The sequence below is a fragment of the Littorina saxatilis genome, linkage group LG5, assembly GCF_037325665.1.
Source record: "Littorina saxatilis isolate snail1 linkage group LG5, US_GU_Lsax_2.0, whole genome shotgun sequence".
Taxonomy (NCBI): domain Eukaryota; kingdom Metazoa; phylum Mollusca; class Gastropoda; order Littorinimorpha; family Littorinidae; genus Littorina; species Littorina saxatilis.
The window spans coordinates 35,839,268-35,855,760 of record NC_090249.1 but is presented as its reverse complement, the minus strand read 5'-3'; the positions used below and the strand labels follow the sequence as shown (position 1 = coordinate 35,855,760).

Below are 16,493 nucleotides of genomic sequence, written 5' to 3'. Positions count from 1 at the left end.
AAAGTTAAATATTGAATTTTTGAATTTAAAAGTTTTTGGCACACCACTTTAAGATAATGCTCAGGAAAATAAATAGTCTTCTTTTTTCATTAACGCTTTTTCTCACAGTGATGTGTCATATCTCAGACGCAAATCCAGAGTCATGCACCGTTTTATGCTTGGGAAGCGCACTATACTCACTTTGGTAACGGTCACTGTTAGAAACATGCATACCAATCAATCAATTAAGCGAAAATGAATGATAAAGTTCGATTATGTTCTTCTTTTTGTGCACAGGCGGTTATATACAAACGTGCATAGTGTCAAAAGAAATCACACACACACACACACTGAAAGTATGAAGAAGCCCCTCCAACTTTTGGTTGAGTTTGACTGCATTACCTTGAGGAGACTGACGACACTTCACAATGGAAAAAATAATAACTTTTACATTTCAGTGATTTGTTTTAAGTACAAAAGTACAAGTGAAAGTAGAAATAAATTAATGTGACACTATCCCGTAATCACATATCAGGGTCAACTATAATCAGTCCATTGGTTTACAAAACTTTATTCAATTTGTTATCATGACAGAAACAATGCATTGTTTTTTTAAGATAACTCAAGCATAAATGCTTATTTTAAGTCATCCTGGTATGTACATAACAAAGTTTAGCATGATGGCGGACTAGATACATTTACTCATTTCAGACAACGAAAACAAACAGACAAACCTGATGCGCAAGCAATCAAAAAAAGGGAGGGGGTGGTAGTACAGAACTTGGTGGGGGTAAAAACAAGAAACAAAAAGAAATGGGGTACGAGAGAACAGAATTCAGCATAAGGGGGAAAAAAAAGGACGACGAAGACTTGGAGCGCCAGAAATGTTGGAAGAGTGGGTCACGTCACAATAATATTAAATGCACAGAAGACACACACGCAAAGTTAATACATTTTGTGATCGGCGAAAATGGCACTAAATTACATAACGATTGGGCCATAATCGATAAGTCGAAACAAGGACACAAAACACGAGAGAAATTACGAAGAACAATTGGTCAGGCAGCATTTGTCTCATGACAGTGTCAAATGAACATTACAGTGAATAAAATGTAGAGGCTCATGTACGGAACATGCCTGGTTGTCTTAATAAATTCTTGTACAGTTATGAATATGGTCTGATTGACATTCCGGGAATATCATTTGCGGGATGCCTTTCAATAATATTTCAATAAACTTATAATCAGTTATCAATTGACAATAATCGTACATCTCTACACAAGGGTCAATGCAACAAATAGTGCTCAGCAGTCTCCCTTGGGTAACCGCACTCACATTTGGGGCATTCCTTGAGGTGCCGCTGACATAAATCAAAATTCAAATCACTCATACCAATACGCAGTCTGCAATTATGGACTTTTTCAAATCTATCTCCAAAATAATAATGACATGGTACTTTAAAATCAACGTTGATTGCAGTAAAGTAATTGACTGACAATTAGGGTTGTATGTGGGGTGCCTAAAATTTGAACTTTTCTTATTCCCGAATATTTTTTGTGGGCGCAGAAGCACGGGGCAAATGGTATTGTTTTTTTCTGGAGGGGGATCAGACAATATAAAACCAATTAGAGGCCGAGTTGCCTGACAGAAAGGCCAATTCTAGCCCCAGTCCATGCCGGTTACATGTAATTAGCTATGCACACATTTGAGATCGATACCCAACCTTACTGAGCATCAGTTCTTTGCGTTATTTTAATTTTCTTGTTTTTCTTTAAAATAAAAAAGGGAATGGTTTTATTGATGTCATTTTATTATGTCATTATCTAGTCAGCATAAATGACTTTTGTGGATACAGGAGAAAGTGTTAAAATGTGAAGATTTCAAGTGTGGTTTGTGGTCATCTGCTCAGTTGACCACTTAAAATGTTGTTTCATTTGATGATACGTTTTGTTTGGTGTTCCCGCTTGAATGTGACAGTAAGTTGTACAATGTTACTCTGTGTGTGTGTGTGTGTGTGTGTGTGTGTGTGTGTGTGTGTGTGTCATGTGTGTGTGTGTGTGTGTGTGCGTGCGTGAGTGTGTTTGTGTGTGTGTGTGTTTGGTAACCGGCTTTGTACAGCGGGACCACCTTATTTTGTCATGTATTTTTATTCATTCTGGAGCTTTATTAGATAAACTGCCCATTTCAATCACAACTCTGGTCTGGTCTTATTGTCAGTGTTGCATAAATGATTGTATGTGAGCTTGTGAACATACAAAGAAAAAAGAAAGAAACATTCTGTGTCGAAATATCTTGACTAAAAATCAGGCGGAAGACTACACCTGTTGCATTTCCTATTATGCTCAGGCAATTATAACTGAGGGCGGAAGCGACAATGATTCGTTTTCCCCCCAGATAACATTAATTTGTAGAGACGGAAAAGGAACACGCACATTCTGGAACTGATTTGTGTAAATAACTGAGAGGGTGTTTTGTCTGTTTTGTGAAACGGTCCTCACACATTTGCAAAGTTCCACAGTTAGGCAGCTGAATTAAAGCATTACATAATGCATAGTGTAAACTCTAGGCCTACTTCAAGGTCTTATTACTTCAAGATGCATACACGTGCTGTTGTATCTGTTAGTGCTTGCCGGACACCAGTGCTGATTAAAATGGCTTAGATTGTTACTAATTTGAAACTACAGTATGTCCTTTTACGCGTTGTGGCAACTGAATTTTGTTGGTACCGATGATTTATACAAAGACTTTTATCACAGGTTTCTTCCATATCAAACATTTATACTTACCTTCAAGTTCGAGTTTACCTTTACTTTCACGAGGAGAGTCTGTGTGTGTGTGTGTGTGTGTGTGTGTGTGTGTGTGTGTGTGTGTGTGTGTGCGCGTGCGTGTGTGCACGCTTAAATATTCTTGATTTTTGAACATAAGCAGTTTATCTGTCATGGAGTTGTGTGTGTTTTCATGTCTGCGTGTTCTTTTCCCCCTCCTTCCTCCTCTCGGCAGTCCGGCTTCAGTCATTTTATTCCTCCCCTCAAAGCAGACAGCAGCATTGTGTTAATGTTCAGAACTTTGCCAGGTTTTTTGTTTGTTTGTTGTGCTTCTTTAATTTAGGTTTGTTGTTTGTTTAAAACACTCAAACATACGCACACATCCACACGCACACTTTTACTTTTTAAGTTATAATAAGTATTGCATTCAGCCACGGTTTTTTTTTCTCAGTTGATATTCTGATTTTTGCCATTTTTTTGTGTAATTTGTTTTTGTTGTGCTTGTTTGATGTAGGTTTGGTGTTGTTTGTCGTTGTTTGTTTAACACACACTCAAACACACACTAACCAGACACACACACACACACACACCACCACCACCACCACCACAAGAATAGGTTTACACTCACTTTTTCCTCCACGTTTTAATTTTGGCAATATCATTAACCCAGGATTGCAAAGCAGGGATCATTTGTCAATTTCATAACAACGTACATACAATTTCAGCTGGTCACTTCAATAAAATGTGCATCATCACAGGTTTCTGCTGGAATGACAGTGTCTTATCTGTCAACACAAAATACACACACACAAAATGAGTGTGATGCTGTATGCCTCCTAACAGATCCTAACTTCACCCTCCAAACCTCCCTGCAGATGTATGTTCTGTGCACAAAAATAACCTTTTAAAATATACAAAATGCAGACGACATTTCTACATTTGTAGTTGTGCTGCAGACCTGTTTACCCCCATAAGTGTTTTGGAGTAATGCTCAGCCCCAAAAATAGTAATCCTGGTACAAAAATAGTAATCATCCAGCATTCGTCGCCAATTACAACGCACATGACAACTGTGTCTGCGAAACGCAATCATGCACATATATCAGGCATGGGAATTGAAAATTGTATAAAAGGCGGAAAATTTATAACTGAAGACGCGAAGCATCAAGTCGACGGCGCGAAGCGCCTAGCCTTACTAGGGGGGTCCGGGGGCATGCCCCCCCGGAAAAAAATTTCTCCAAAGAACCCAGATGGTGCAATCTGGTGTCATCTGAGCTCCAAGTTTGCCATTAAATTCTGTTTTTAGAATCAGATTTTTTAGTACAAAAAATGTACCAATTTTTGCTTTTTTGAAGAAAAAAAATATATACATGTATTATATGGTTTAAATTTGTAAAAAAATTGATCTTCTTGAGACAAACAGGAAAATGTAACTTGTAACACAATCTGTGCAATCTGGTTTACTTTCAAGACATAAAAGTTCAATAACTGAGGCGGGCGGTAGCAGTGCGTGAACAAAGTACGGACAGTTTTCGCGGGCTTTTGCGCAAAGGCCAAAGTAACCGGTGCTTTTTTGTGTGCCTCCCCCCTTTATTTTTTCGGCGGACACTTTTGCATTTTCGGCGGAACAAAAAAAAAATTCGGCGGAAATCCGCCGTTCGGCGGACAATTCCCATGCCTGATATATCCATCATTCACAAACAAAACACATCAGTCAGTTTTTGTAGTCATCATAATGTCAAAGAAGATTACATCAAAAGCACATGCATCACTGATTCTTTTTCTTTTGCTCGTAGTAGGCCTTTTTCAGTGTGTCAAGCGCTTCTCTACTGTACTTGCGCTTGCTGAAGGTACTGAACTTGTCAAATTCAGGTGCACGGAGCCCCTGGGGCTTTTAGTCATACCTCAGGCAGCTATCTATTAGAAGAACTACCAAGTTTCATTGACTTGCACCCCAAAGAGTCAAGAACTGCGATTTTTTTACGAATCAATTTCGTACTCGGACCCGGCTGGTCTTGACCTATTTTTGGATCTAAATTTAGATCAGGTAGATCACCACATCATGCACAAAAAGACACGTCACTAGCAAACTATGTCAGACATCATCATGAGTTTGTATAAAACAAAATGGAGGCCGGAATCACTCAGTTGAATCGAACTCCGACCAAACACCACGTAATAACTAGGTTAATTTATGCACTCGCGTGAACAAGAAACTGTCGAGCTTCACAGATGTCGTCGTTGGGTAGTTTTACTACCATAGGAGGATTTTTGAACTGTAAATGCACTCAGCTGCAACAAAAACGCAAAACGAAGGCTGTAAGCTGCACTGTGCCTTTAAGTAGCTCAACACAATGATCGCAGCCCAGGGTGCTAACACAGTTTGGAAGGTCAAGGTTTTATAGTATGCTTCACTAACGGGATCTTATAAAAAAGCTAAAACATTTACCACTGAAGAAAAACCATCTCTGAACAATTCAAAATTGTCACACTACTAGTTTTACATTTTAAGGATCTTGCCTAGTGCACATCTTTTTATTATGAAACATTTGTATTGTAAACAAAAGAAAACACAATGTCTTGTGATCTGTAAATGTTCTTAATACAGGGAACTTTATACATTGTTCAAGTGAAGTACTGTACAGCCTATTTAGCTTGTTCATTTTCTCCCTATAATCTGCTACAATTCAATAAACTGCTGTAAACTTGTGTGCCCTTAAAGTAGATTTATGTCCTTCTGTGTGGGCACCTTCTTCTTCTTCTTCCTCTTCAGTGTTCAGTGTTTGCATTTGGATGTGTGCTCTCTGGCCAAGTCTTGTTGCACAGGGGTACGGGTGGCAAGAAAAGGCCACCCTCTCAGAACGTGTTGCAGAGTCTGTTCTTCCTACCCTAGCCACAGTCGCACGCTGTAGGTGCAAAACCTATCCTTTTGATGTGTACCTTCAGACAGCAGTGTTCTGTGCAAAGGCGAAAGATGGCTGTCTGTTCTGCGTGAGTAAGATGGGGCTATGGTCTTGAATGAGCTGGTAGCTGTCTGTCTTTAAAAAAAAAAAAAAAAAATAGACATCAAAGAAGCTGCAGCACCAGCCAAGTGTTGACTGTTTTCTTTATGCGTAACCTGGTCCTGGCAGTAGCTGTTGTCCATCTGTAAACAAGCAAGATCATTATTATAATATATTGATGGTGTATTTGTTTTACCCAAAAGACGATTAAAATAACATTTAATTTTTGTTTTAGTTATGTGGCATACATGCAGTGGAACGATCATATCTTGTGATATCTTCCCTCTGAGAAAAAAACTACTATTCAAAATGTACTTTTACATACTTTTTTGTTAACTTAGGCTTTTGAAGATCCACATCCAATCCTGCCACAATGTAGGCACAATCATAGGCTAAAATTGTCAGGGTTATTTACCATCGAACTGTCCTCAACATTCTATGCTGACACACACACATGCACACACACACTGGCACAGACACATAACTTGACTTCACTTAGGAAGGTTATGTGATGCTTAAATCATTTGTCTTGCCACTAGTTCATCACAAGTAACCACTGTGTTTATTGCTGGTATGTGCTTAAATGGAGGGATAGTCTTATCCCATGGTAAAACATTTTTTTTTAAAAAGCCTGGCAGGTGATGTGAGATGTGAGCCAAACTGTGTTCACGAAAAGCAGCCGGCCTTTAATAACACAAAGCTGCCTCTGTACACAATTCTGCTTTTACACATGCTATCCCTTAACTTGGATTCATACCAAAAATCAAGCCTGGTTTCATAGGAAACAGTCAGAATGTTGATTCAGCATTTAGAATGATAATCTTATTTCATGTACACGCCTTGGCAAATCTGACAATTAAGTAAGCAGAAGTTTTCTTCACGGGACGGATTTGCTCATTTTATTATGTAGCAATGCACTTCACTTGGTCACATACACCCCCCCCCCCCCCCTCTGTGCACAGTGATAGTTTTAAACAAGGAATTCTGTAAACACAGGGGTGGTCAAATACACCCCCCCCCCTTCCCTCTGTGCACAGTGATAGTTTTAAACAAGGAATTCTGTAAACACAGGGGTGGTCAAATACACCCCCCCCCCCCTTCCCTCTGTGCACAGTGATTGTTTTAAACAAGGAATTCTGTAAACACAGGGGTGGTCAAATACACCCCCCACCCCCCCCCCCCCCCCCCCCCTTCCCTCTGTGCACAGTGATAGTTTTAAACAAGGAATTCTGTAAACACAGGGGTGGTCAAATACACCCCCCCTTCCCTCTGTGCACAGTGATAGTTTCAAACAAGGAATTCTGTAAACACAGGGGTGGTCAAATACACCCCCCCCCCCCCTTCCCTCTGTGCACAGTGATAGTTTTAAACAAGGAATTCTGTAAACACAGGGGTGGTCAAATACACCCCCCCCCCTTTCCCTCTGTGCACAGTGATAGTTTTAAACAAGGAATTCTGTAAACACAGGGGTGGTCAAATACACCCCCCCCCCTTCCCTCTGTGCACAGTGATAGTTTTAAACAAGGAATTCTGCTGTAAACACAGGGGTGGTCAAATCCACCCCCCCCCCCTTCTCTCTGTGCACAGTGATAGTTTTAAACAAGGAATTCTGTAAACACAGGGGTGGTCAAATACACCCCCCCCCCTTCCCTCTGTGAACAGTGATAGTTTTAAACAAGGAATTCTGTAAACACAGGGGTGGTCAAATACACACCCCCCCCTTCCCTCTGTGCACAGTGATAGTTTTAAACAAGGAATTCTGTAAACACAGGGGTGGTCAAATACACCCCCCTTCCCTCTGTGCACAGTGATAGTTTTAAACAAGGAATTCTGTAAACACAGGGGTGGTCAAATACACCCCCCCCCTCCTTCCCTCTGTGCATAGTGATAGTTTTAAACAAGGAATTCTGTAAACGCAGGGGTGGTCAAATACACCCCCCCCCTTCCCTCTGTGCACAGTGATAGTTTTAAACAAGGAATTCTGTAAACACAGGGGTGGGACTCTCTTGTGATGAAAAAGGAGGAAATCCCTTTTTTTCCAGGGGGTTCGGGGGCATGTTACCCCAAATTTTGGTTAAATGGTACATTAAAATCTGTGCAATCTGACAAAAAAGACATTCTCCACACTCCCCAACCTCCCCCCCCCCCCCCCCCCTCAAAATTACTATTAGTTATCAGGAGTTTTCAGTCAGCACAATTTAACTCTCAAGCCTCCAGTGTTCTGTTTCATCTCCACGTCACTCCAAATCATTCAGTCAACAAGTCATAGATATTGTAATGAAATGTGACGCGGAAAAATAGATTACTCCAGCAGAATTCGTAAGTTGTGTCCGCGGAAATCCGCGGAAAAGTCCCACCCCTGAAACAGCACTGCATGGTGCCTTTTCCAGAAATAAATTCATCAAAAAATGTCAACTCACAACAGCAAGAGTCAGTGTGTCGATTGTTCATATGTGACAAAGTTGAGGGATGAGCTTATCCTATCTTAAAGCCTGGCCAGAACTGAGACGGTGACGAGAAGTAGTGTGCCTATAATGACACAATGCTTTCTTCGTAACCAATTAGATTCAACATCTCAGATCTGGTCAGGCCTATACAAATGCCATCTCTCAACTTGGTCCATACAAAAATCATGAACCTGGCTTAATTCTGTACAGAGTGGGAATTTGTTTTTCTCTTTTTCGAAATCCAAAATAAGCAAAATCAGGTCTTAAAATCAATCAATCAATATGAGGTTTATATCGCGCGTATTCCGTGGGTACAGTTCTAAGAGCAGGGATTTATTTTATCTTTTTATTTTATGCAATTTATATCGTGCACATATTCAAGGCGCAGGGATTTATTTATGCCGTGTGAGATGGATTTTTTTTTACACAATACATCACGCATTCACATCGGCCAGAAGATCGCAGCCATTTCAGCGCATATCCTACTTTTCACGGCCTATTATTCCAAGTCACACGGGTATTTTGGTGGACATTTTTATCTATGCCTATACAATTTTGCCAGGAAAGACCCTTTTGTCAATCGTGAGATCTTTAACGTGCACACCCCAATGTAGTGTACATGAAGGGACCTCGGTTTTTCGTCTCATCCGAAAGACTAGCACTTGAACCCACCACCTAGGTTAGGGAAGGTGGGAGAAAATTGCTAACGCCCTGACCCAGGGTCGAACTCGCAACCTCTCGCTTCCGAGCGCAATTGCGTTACCACTCGGCCACCCAGTCCAAGTCCAAATGGAGCAAGTCTTAAAATGGGAGTGAATTTACAGATGTTATGAACAAGAAGTCTGCGAAAACAGGGTCATTAATAGGAAGGAGTCTTAGATTGGGGTGTCTTAAAAGGGGCAGGGGTGGAGGCCACTGTAATGACCATGAAATAATCAAAATAATACTATCAGTCATCTTATTCTCTACCAAATTTCTAGAGGTCAAGACAATGATACAGATTATTTACTTGTGTCACTGTTAGTGTCATTCTATGAATAACAGACCGATAGAAAGAGAGCTCTGTGTCTTGTACCTGGGTTCGTGCTCAGTTGCTTGAAAATTGACTTGTCAGAGGTTCTTCTTCAGCCTTACACCAGCCTACAGCGGTAGCTTCTACTTCACCAAACTTTGTTCTGAAACAAAACAAATAAAACACATCTTCAGGGTCAAGCATATGTATCAAATCATGATCACACAATTAAACCTTCTTCTTTGGTCAGTACTATTGAAGATTTGTTAATTGTTTCTTGTTCACAAAAGCACTAATCAAAAAATTGCTCCAGGGGCTTGCAACGCAGTACAATATATTACCTTACTGGGAGAATGCAAGTTTCCAGTACAAAGGACTTAACATTTCTTACATACTGCTTGACTAAAATCTTTACAAACATTGACTATATTCTATACAAGAAACACTTAACAAGGGTAAAAGGAGAAACAGAATCCGTTAGTCGCCTCTTACGACATGCTGGGGGGCATCGGGTAAATTCTTCCCCCTAACCCGCGGGGGGTTGTACAAGATAATGAAATAGAGTGAATTTTGAAGTGCATTCATAATTAAAGCCCAATCATGTGGTTTAACCTACCTAGTCTTGAAAAGCCTGTCCGAGGAAACAGATCAAGCACCCTTCCGCAGACCTTCCTGACGGAAGAGTCTTGGTTGTAACCGCTCACTTTCTAAAGTAGTCCATAAGCAGTTCCATGTGCCTATGTTATCACTGTAACCAGCTCCTTTGTGTACCTGTGATCTGGATGAGCTGCAACACATAAAACTTTCATATGAACACTATGTCAAGTATACCAGTTAGCATCCATCAAACACTGACTGACTGAGGAGCATCACAAGATCTGTTCTAAGGAGGTAACAACTATTGTCACAAAGTGTTTATGATACAGCTGCAGGCACATGGCACTGAGTGGTCAATTGGTGAGGGGGGGGGGGGGCAGAAGTTCTGCTCAGTCTTGTCTGCTGATACTACACTTTGTGGTGGTGTAAGGCAGGGAATCACACCCCAACCACTGGCCCCGCCCACCTGGTGTCGAGTGCCTGTGGATACATCAGTCCCAGTCATGGCTGGCCCCCGGTTGACAACTGCCATGTACGTCATGTACGGGTACATTTACTTTGCAGTACAGATTAGTTTTCAATAGCAATGACATCATGGACGCACACCTGCCCAACGCAGACAAGGACAGCAAAATCAGGGACCAAACGTGATAAAGAGTAACTAATCGTCACAAACATCAAAATGCTTTGCATTTCTTGACCAGATAACAATCATTTCTGGGCAATTGAAGATTATTATTCCACCTACAGGCTATCACCCCCATGGCTGTTACTTGTAACACATTTCATTTCTTAAAATATGTTTTGTAAAGTAATACTGTAGTTAATAGATTTCTCTGAAAGGCACATTCCTTCTCATGAAAACAATTTGGCTCACCGTCTAAGATCTGGTCAGGCTTTAAAATGGGATAAGACATGATCTCTTAACTTGTTCACATACCCACAATGAACGGTCTGGTTGCTCTCTGCGCCAAGTGCGATTGTGTTATGAATAAATGCTGTAAAAGCTACAACTGTACTAGCTCATTTAAAAAAAAAATCACAAAATGTCATTTCACCACAGCAAGCAAACAGTGTGTTTATTTCTGGTATAGAACAGACACACACACACACACATACACCAAAGCAACACAAAAGCCCAAAACATGCCTACCATCTAAATGAGGAATCCAGTTCCAACTGTCTTCTGCCAATATAACACTGCCAGAGACACCATGGTGTAGAAAGTCAGTTTAAAGAGAGACTACCTGAAAGAAAAATGATACAATAATAATAAAACACCCAGTGCAATAGACATACTTGCTCGTTAAAGGCTTACTTTACCATGTAAAAACATTTTGCTTCACAGTCTCAGATCTTGTCAGGCTTTTACTTGGGATAAGATCATCCCTCTACTTGGACGAATAGCAACATAGATCAGCTTGAATGCTCTCTGTGCAGAGTGGTTTTTGTTTGTTTGTTAAAGAATTAGTTTTGTTAACAACACTGGTACCTTTTTGTGAAAATATTTCATCACACATTTTAACTCACCACAGCAAGCAGTCACTGAATATATAATTTTTTGTATGTGGCCAAGATGAGGGATTCCATGTTAAAGCATAGCCACATTATACTGTAGTGACAAGGCAAGTGGGCCTTTAAATTGTAAACTGATATATTGTGCATTTTGACTTCTTCATAAATTATAACCCTGATGCAGGCAGTCATCAGTACATGTAGTGGTTTAGTCCCTTGAATGAGAAAAGAATGACTTTGCAAGAAAGAAACTTGGAGTCAAAGTCAAAATACCCTTTAAATTAAAAACTATAGATTCCACAGGGTTTGAAGTTAGAAAGCTCTGAAAATAACTCTGCTATTTGAAATTGACTAATAGTATTAACTTATACCGCCATACATGATACACATGTACAGACAAATGAACTAAGGCTTGTGAAGATCCATAATCCTGCTACACAAAGACACAATCATTCAGAGGTTGAAATTGCCAGGGTCATTTTCCATCCCCATGTAGCCTGGATTTAATTACTGGCATGTTTTTCAGTTAAAGAGATGTGTCACTCAGAATGACAGGAGATGGTTCACTCAATGCAGAGCATAATATAACATTGATTTCTTCATGCCATCTGATTTGCAGTTGAATTCACAGGGCGAGAAAAATTCTAGACTGTCCTCAACATTCTATGCTGACTGTAAATTGTAATTATATAATACATCCACCCTAGCTAACTGGTACACTAATCACTTGCTCTGGCTTACTTCTTTTTCCAACATAATAAATCTGTTATTTGTACTTTAGCCTTTTGTGGTAAAATATTCTCATTACCACCAGTTGCACTCACAAGCTATTGCACTAGTGTATTTTGGAAATGATCAAAGGACTTACTTGTGTTCTACAACAGCACCATGTCAGTGTTGCGGGAAGAATGAGGCAGGGCTTGGTAATAACTGAGACCTGCAAGTAAACAGAACATATTTAGAATCCCAGCATGTGTTATAATTTGTGTATATTTATATATATATTATAAGGTCTTACATTGCAATAACAAACACACACACACACATGCACACACTCATTCAATGTGCTCTATGTGCTAAGAATAAGAGTGATTGTTTAATGAATTAACGCTGAAGAAGCTACTAGTTGCTTAAACACATTCATAGCAAAATGTCACTTGATCATATCACCACATCAAGCACACTGTATCTTCATTTCTGGTTGTATACATTGTATGCAAGTGGAGGGATGATCTTATTCCATGTAAAATCCTAGCTCAGCTGATCTCTCTCAACTTGGATTCATACCAAAAATCAGGAGCCTGGGTGTTTCTGTTCAGTGGGCATTTCCCTATTTGTTTTATTTGAATGCATTTCTTTCTGCATAGCCGTCAGGATGTTGGTTCCACCTTTAGGAATGTGTCTTAGTGGACGGACAATCTTATTCCATGTACATGTTCCATTCCTTCGTGCATTATGTGATTCTACTGTATTTTAGTCATAAACAATGACCTTCATTCTAATAAGAAGAGACTATTACCTTTCACCTCGGACGTGTCAACTCATATTTTGCCGCTGAGTCGGTGGACAGTTGCTGGAAACCGAGTCCGTCGTCACACTTCGGGCTTTGGCAACTAAGTTCACTTTGCGGGTCTTTCCCCTTGTAACACCATACTTGTTCGATCACAGTTTCTTTGTTCATCGGCCGAAGCAGGCCCCTCCTTCGCTCCCGTCTCGGCCACAGTTTCCTCAGTGCAGTCGCTGAGTCGGGCATGAGAGCCCGCCCTTGAACGCACTCTCCCCTGTACCGCATAGTTTTAAACCTCCCCACCTTTTTAATCTCCCTGTTTGCCGGAGCTAACCACTATCGGTAACAGTGACTCAACCGCAGGACTCTGAGACGTTCGCAAGAACCCAGTCCTCTTCGGAAGAAGATGATGATCAAAGATGCATTGCCGACGCCGGCCATGTTGAATTAGTGAAAACCGAAACGTGGAAGCGAAACTAACTTATCTTCGGGAATCAATTAGGAAAACTATATGTGTAGTAGGTAGAAAAATGGCATTTAATGAGACAGATAAAACTCGGATCAAATGAGAAAGAAAGAACTATCCAAACTTGCAAGCACAGCCGCGGTAGTCCTAAGTACGTACTGAAGTTCCCGATCCATGTTTTAGTCTAACCAGCGCTGTCTCTAGTCTATAGATGCGCAACAGGATAAGAGATACCCTGAGGTTATAAGTGATACTCCCACATACGTTGCACAAGCATAGTTTAACGTTACCTTATGTACGGTCCAACCGGTGTGCAATGGGTGGAGGGAGAGAGAGAGAGAGAGAGAGAGAGAGAGAGAGAGAGAGAGAGAGAGAGAGAGAGAGATCAAATCAAATCAAATCAAATTTTATTTTTCGAGGGTTGTGGCATAAGCAATACAAAGAGCTTTTTTTCAACCAGCCCTCGCCCAGAGAGGGGACTAATCTAATCACATATTTACACGGATATTAACGTAGAAAAAACAAGTCGCGTAAGGCGAAAATACAATATTTAGTCAAGTAGCTGTCGAACTCACAGAATGAAACTGAACGCAATGCCATTTTTCAGCAAGACCGTATACTCGTAGCATCGTCAGTCCACCGCTCATGGCAAAGGCAGTGAAATTGACAAGAAGAGCGGGGTAGTAGTTGCGCTAAGAAGGATAGCACGCTTTTCTGTACCTCTCTTTGTTTTAACTTTCTGAGCGTGTTTTTAATCCAAACATATCATATCTATATGTTTTTGGAATCAGGAACCGACAAGGAATAAGATGAAAGTGTTTTTAAATTGATTTGGACAATTTAATTTTGATAATAATTTTTATATATTTAATTTTCAGAGCTTGTTTTTAATCCGAATATAACATATTTATATGTTTTTGGAATCAGCAAATGATGGAGAATAAGATAAACGTAAATTTGGATCGTTTTATAAATTTTTATTTTTTTTTACAATTTTCAGATTTTTAATGACCAAAGTCATTAATTAATTTTTAAGCCACCAAGCTGAAATGCAATACCGAAGTCCGGGCTTCGTCGAAGATTACTTGACCAAAATTTCAACCAATTTGGTTGAAAAATGAGGGCGTGACAGTGCCGCCTCAACTTTCACGAAAAGCCGGATATGACGTCATCAAAGACATTTATCAAAAAAATGAAAACATTGTTCGGGGATTTCATACCCAGGAACTCTCATGTCAAATTTCATAAAGATCGGTCCAGTAGTTTAGTCTGAATCGCTCTACACACACACACACACGCACGCACACACGCACGCACATACACCACGACCCTCGTTTCGATTCCCCCTCGATGTTAAAATATTTAGTCAAAACTTGACTAAATATAAAAACTTGACTAAATATAAAAAGGTAGAGAGAGAGAGAGAGAGAGAGTAAGAGAGTGAACAATACTATGACGGCTTACTTGTGCCAGAACTACATAAATGTAATTATCATATGAAAATTACAAGTATATGGTAAAAATGTTCACGAGAAAATTACAATTATGTCGTGAAAATTACAAATTTTCAAGTGTTAATTACCAATTTTCACGTAAAAATTACTATTTTTCAGTTTTGGCTCGCTTCCTGACTAGAGCCAAAACTGAAAATTAGTAATATTCACGGGAAAATTGTAATTTTCTCGTGAACATTTTTACCATATACTTGTAATTTTCATATGATAATTACATTTATGTAGTTCTGGCACAAGTAAGCCGTCATAGTATTGTTCACTCTCTTACTCTCTCTCTCTCTCTCTACCTTTTTATATTTAGTCAAGTTTTTATATTTAGTCAAGTTTTAGTCATTGACAGTGTTAATTACGTTTTAAGGGTAACCCCAGGTTGTGGCACTAGTAAGCCGTTATACAATAACCGTGATGGTTGTTAAATGAGTATTCAACAAAAAATACGCTGCTCCGGGTGAGGCTCGAACTCACAACCTCCGCATGCCTCTAACCGCCACAAGGACGGTGGAGATACTGTCTATAAGTACGGCGCGCTAACCGATTGCGCCACCAGAGCCGCTGATAATTTATAAGCTATGGTGTTACAAGTTTTGAGGCCGCAACCTCTCAAACCATAGTGTTATAGTCCGGACCGCTAACCACTGATCCTCAGAGAGAGAACGAACGAACGAACGAACGGACATTATTACTCAAGGATGGAGATGACAATCTGCCACTGGTAAAACTAAGACATAAAGATGGAGACAATAAACAAAATTTAAAAATAGGGGGAGCGAGAGAGAGAGAGAGAGGCAGAGAGAGAGAGAGAGAGAGAGAGAGAGAGAGAGAGAGAAAAAGAGAGAGAGTGAGAGAGAGAGAGCGCTATATAGCTACCTTCAAATAATGTTATTTTTACTCTGCCCTTTTCAAGCGTTTTTTTCGTACCATATAGTGACTATGTGGCATAGATCCCCAACACTTCCTCACGTCCCCACCCCCTCCCTACCCCTGCAACCCCATCCCTCTTGTGTTTCCCTCCCTCCCCTATACACCACTTCCTCCATTTTTACCAAGGCGAGGCAAGGCAAGGCAATAATATTTATTTTGTTTAAACTATGGTTACATGAATTTGATATTAAACAATTACAATAAAAACAACAACAAAAGAAATGTAAGAATGGGACACAACACTTCGTAATTAATAACCAGAAATAGGTCAAACTGCTGCTCGGTTGCACATTGGCTGACGATTTAGTTCTAAAATTGGTCTCAGGTGGATTTTTTACTAATTTTTTTTTTCAAAGCAAAGAAGACGATCATGAGTCCGTGTTTCCTACCACACACGATGACGTCACGGGACATCTCGAAATCTCGCAACTCGGCGGCTTTCATCGCGAGGAGACTGCAAGGGGTGCACATTTTTAGCCGCAGGGGGTCTAGACAGTCCAGACTGTCACGAAAAAAGGGGGAGGTAACAGGAAAGACACAGGAAGAAGGGAATTGGGGGGGGGGGAGGTGGGGGGCGACAAAACAGGGAAGAGAGAGATAGGAGGGAAGGGGGGGGGGGGGGGTGGGACCTGTGGTTTCAGGAAAGCCGCATGGCCCGGGTCGCAGGGAAAACGCAAGGGTTGTTTCCATCTCCAAATCTGCTTTTAGGTGTGAGTGAGCCAAGACTGCCAGTGTCTCGGCAAATCAAAACATCGCCCAGGGTCTCGTT

General features: G+C 40.4%; 1 long non-coding RNA gene and 1 other non-coding gene across 2 annotated transcripts; both read right to left on the bottom strand.

Annotated features, from left to right (window-relative positions):
- Positions 1 to 4,457: 4,457 nt before the first annotated feature.
- LOC138966989 (uncharacterized) lies at positions 4,458 to 13,722 on the bottom strand. Its single transcript, XR_011455814.1, has 6 exons — positions 12,836 to 13,722; positions 12,185 to 12,253; positions 10,955 to 11,048; positions 9,821 to 9,991; positions 9,268 to 9,367; positions 4,458 to 5,888 (listed from the first exon to the last, which is right to left on the bottom strand). It is a non-coding gene; the product is annotated as an uncharacterized lncRNA (long non-coding RNA).
- Positions 13,723 to 15,243: 1,521 nt separating this feature from the next.
- Trnai-uau (transfer RNA isoleucine (anticodon UAU)) lies at positions 15,244 to 15,353 on the bottom strand. The gene is made up of 2 exons: positions 15,316 to 15,353; positions 15,244 to 15,279 (listed from the first exon to the last, which is right to left on the bottom strand). It is a non-coding gene; the product is annotated as a tRNA-Ile (tRNA).
- Between the last annotated feature and the right edge of the window lie 1,140 nt (positions 15,354 to 16,493).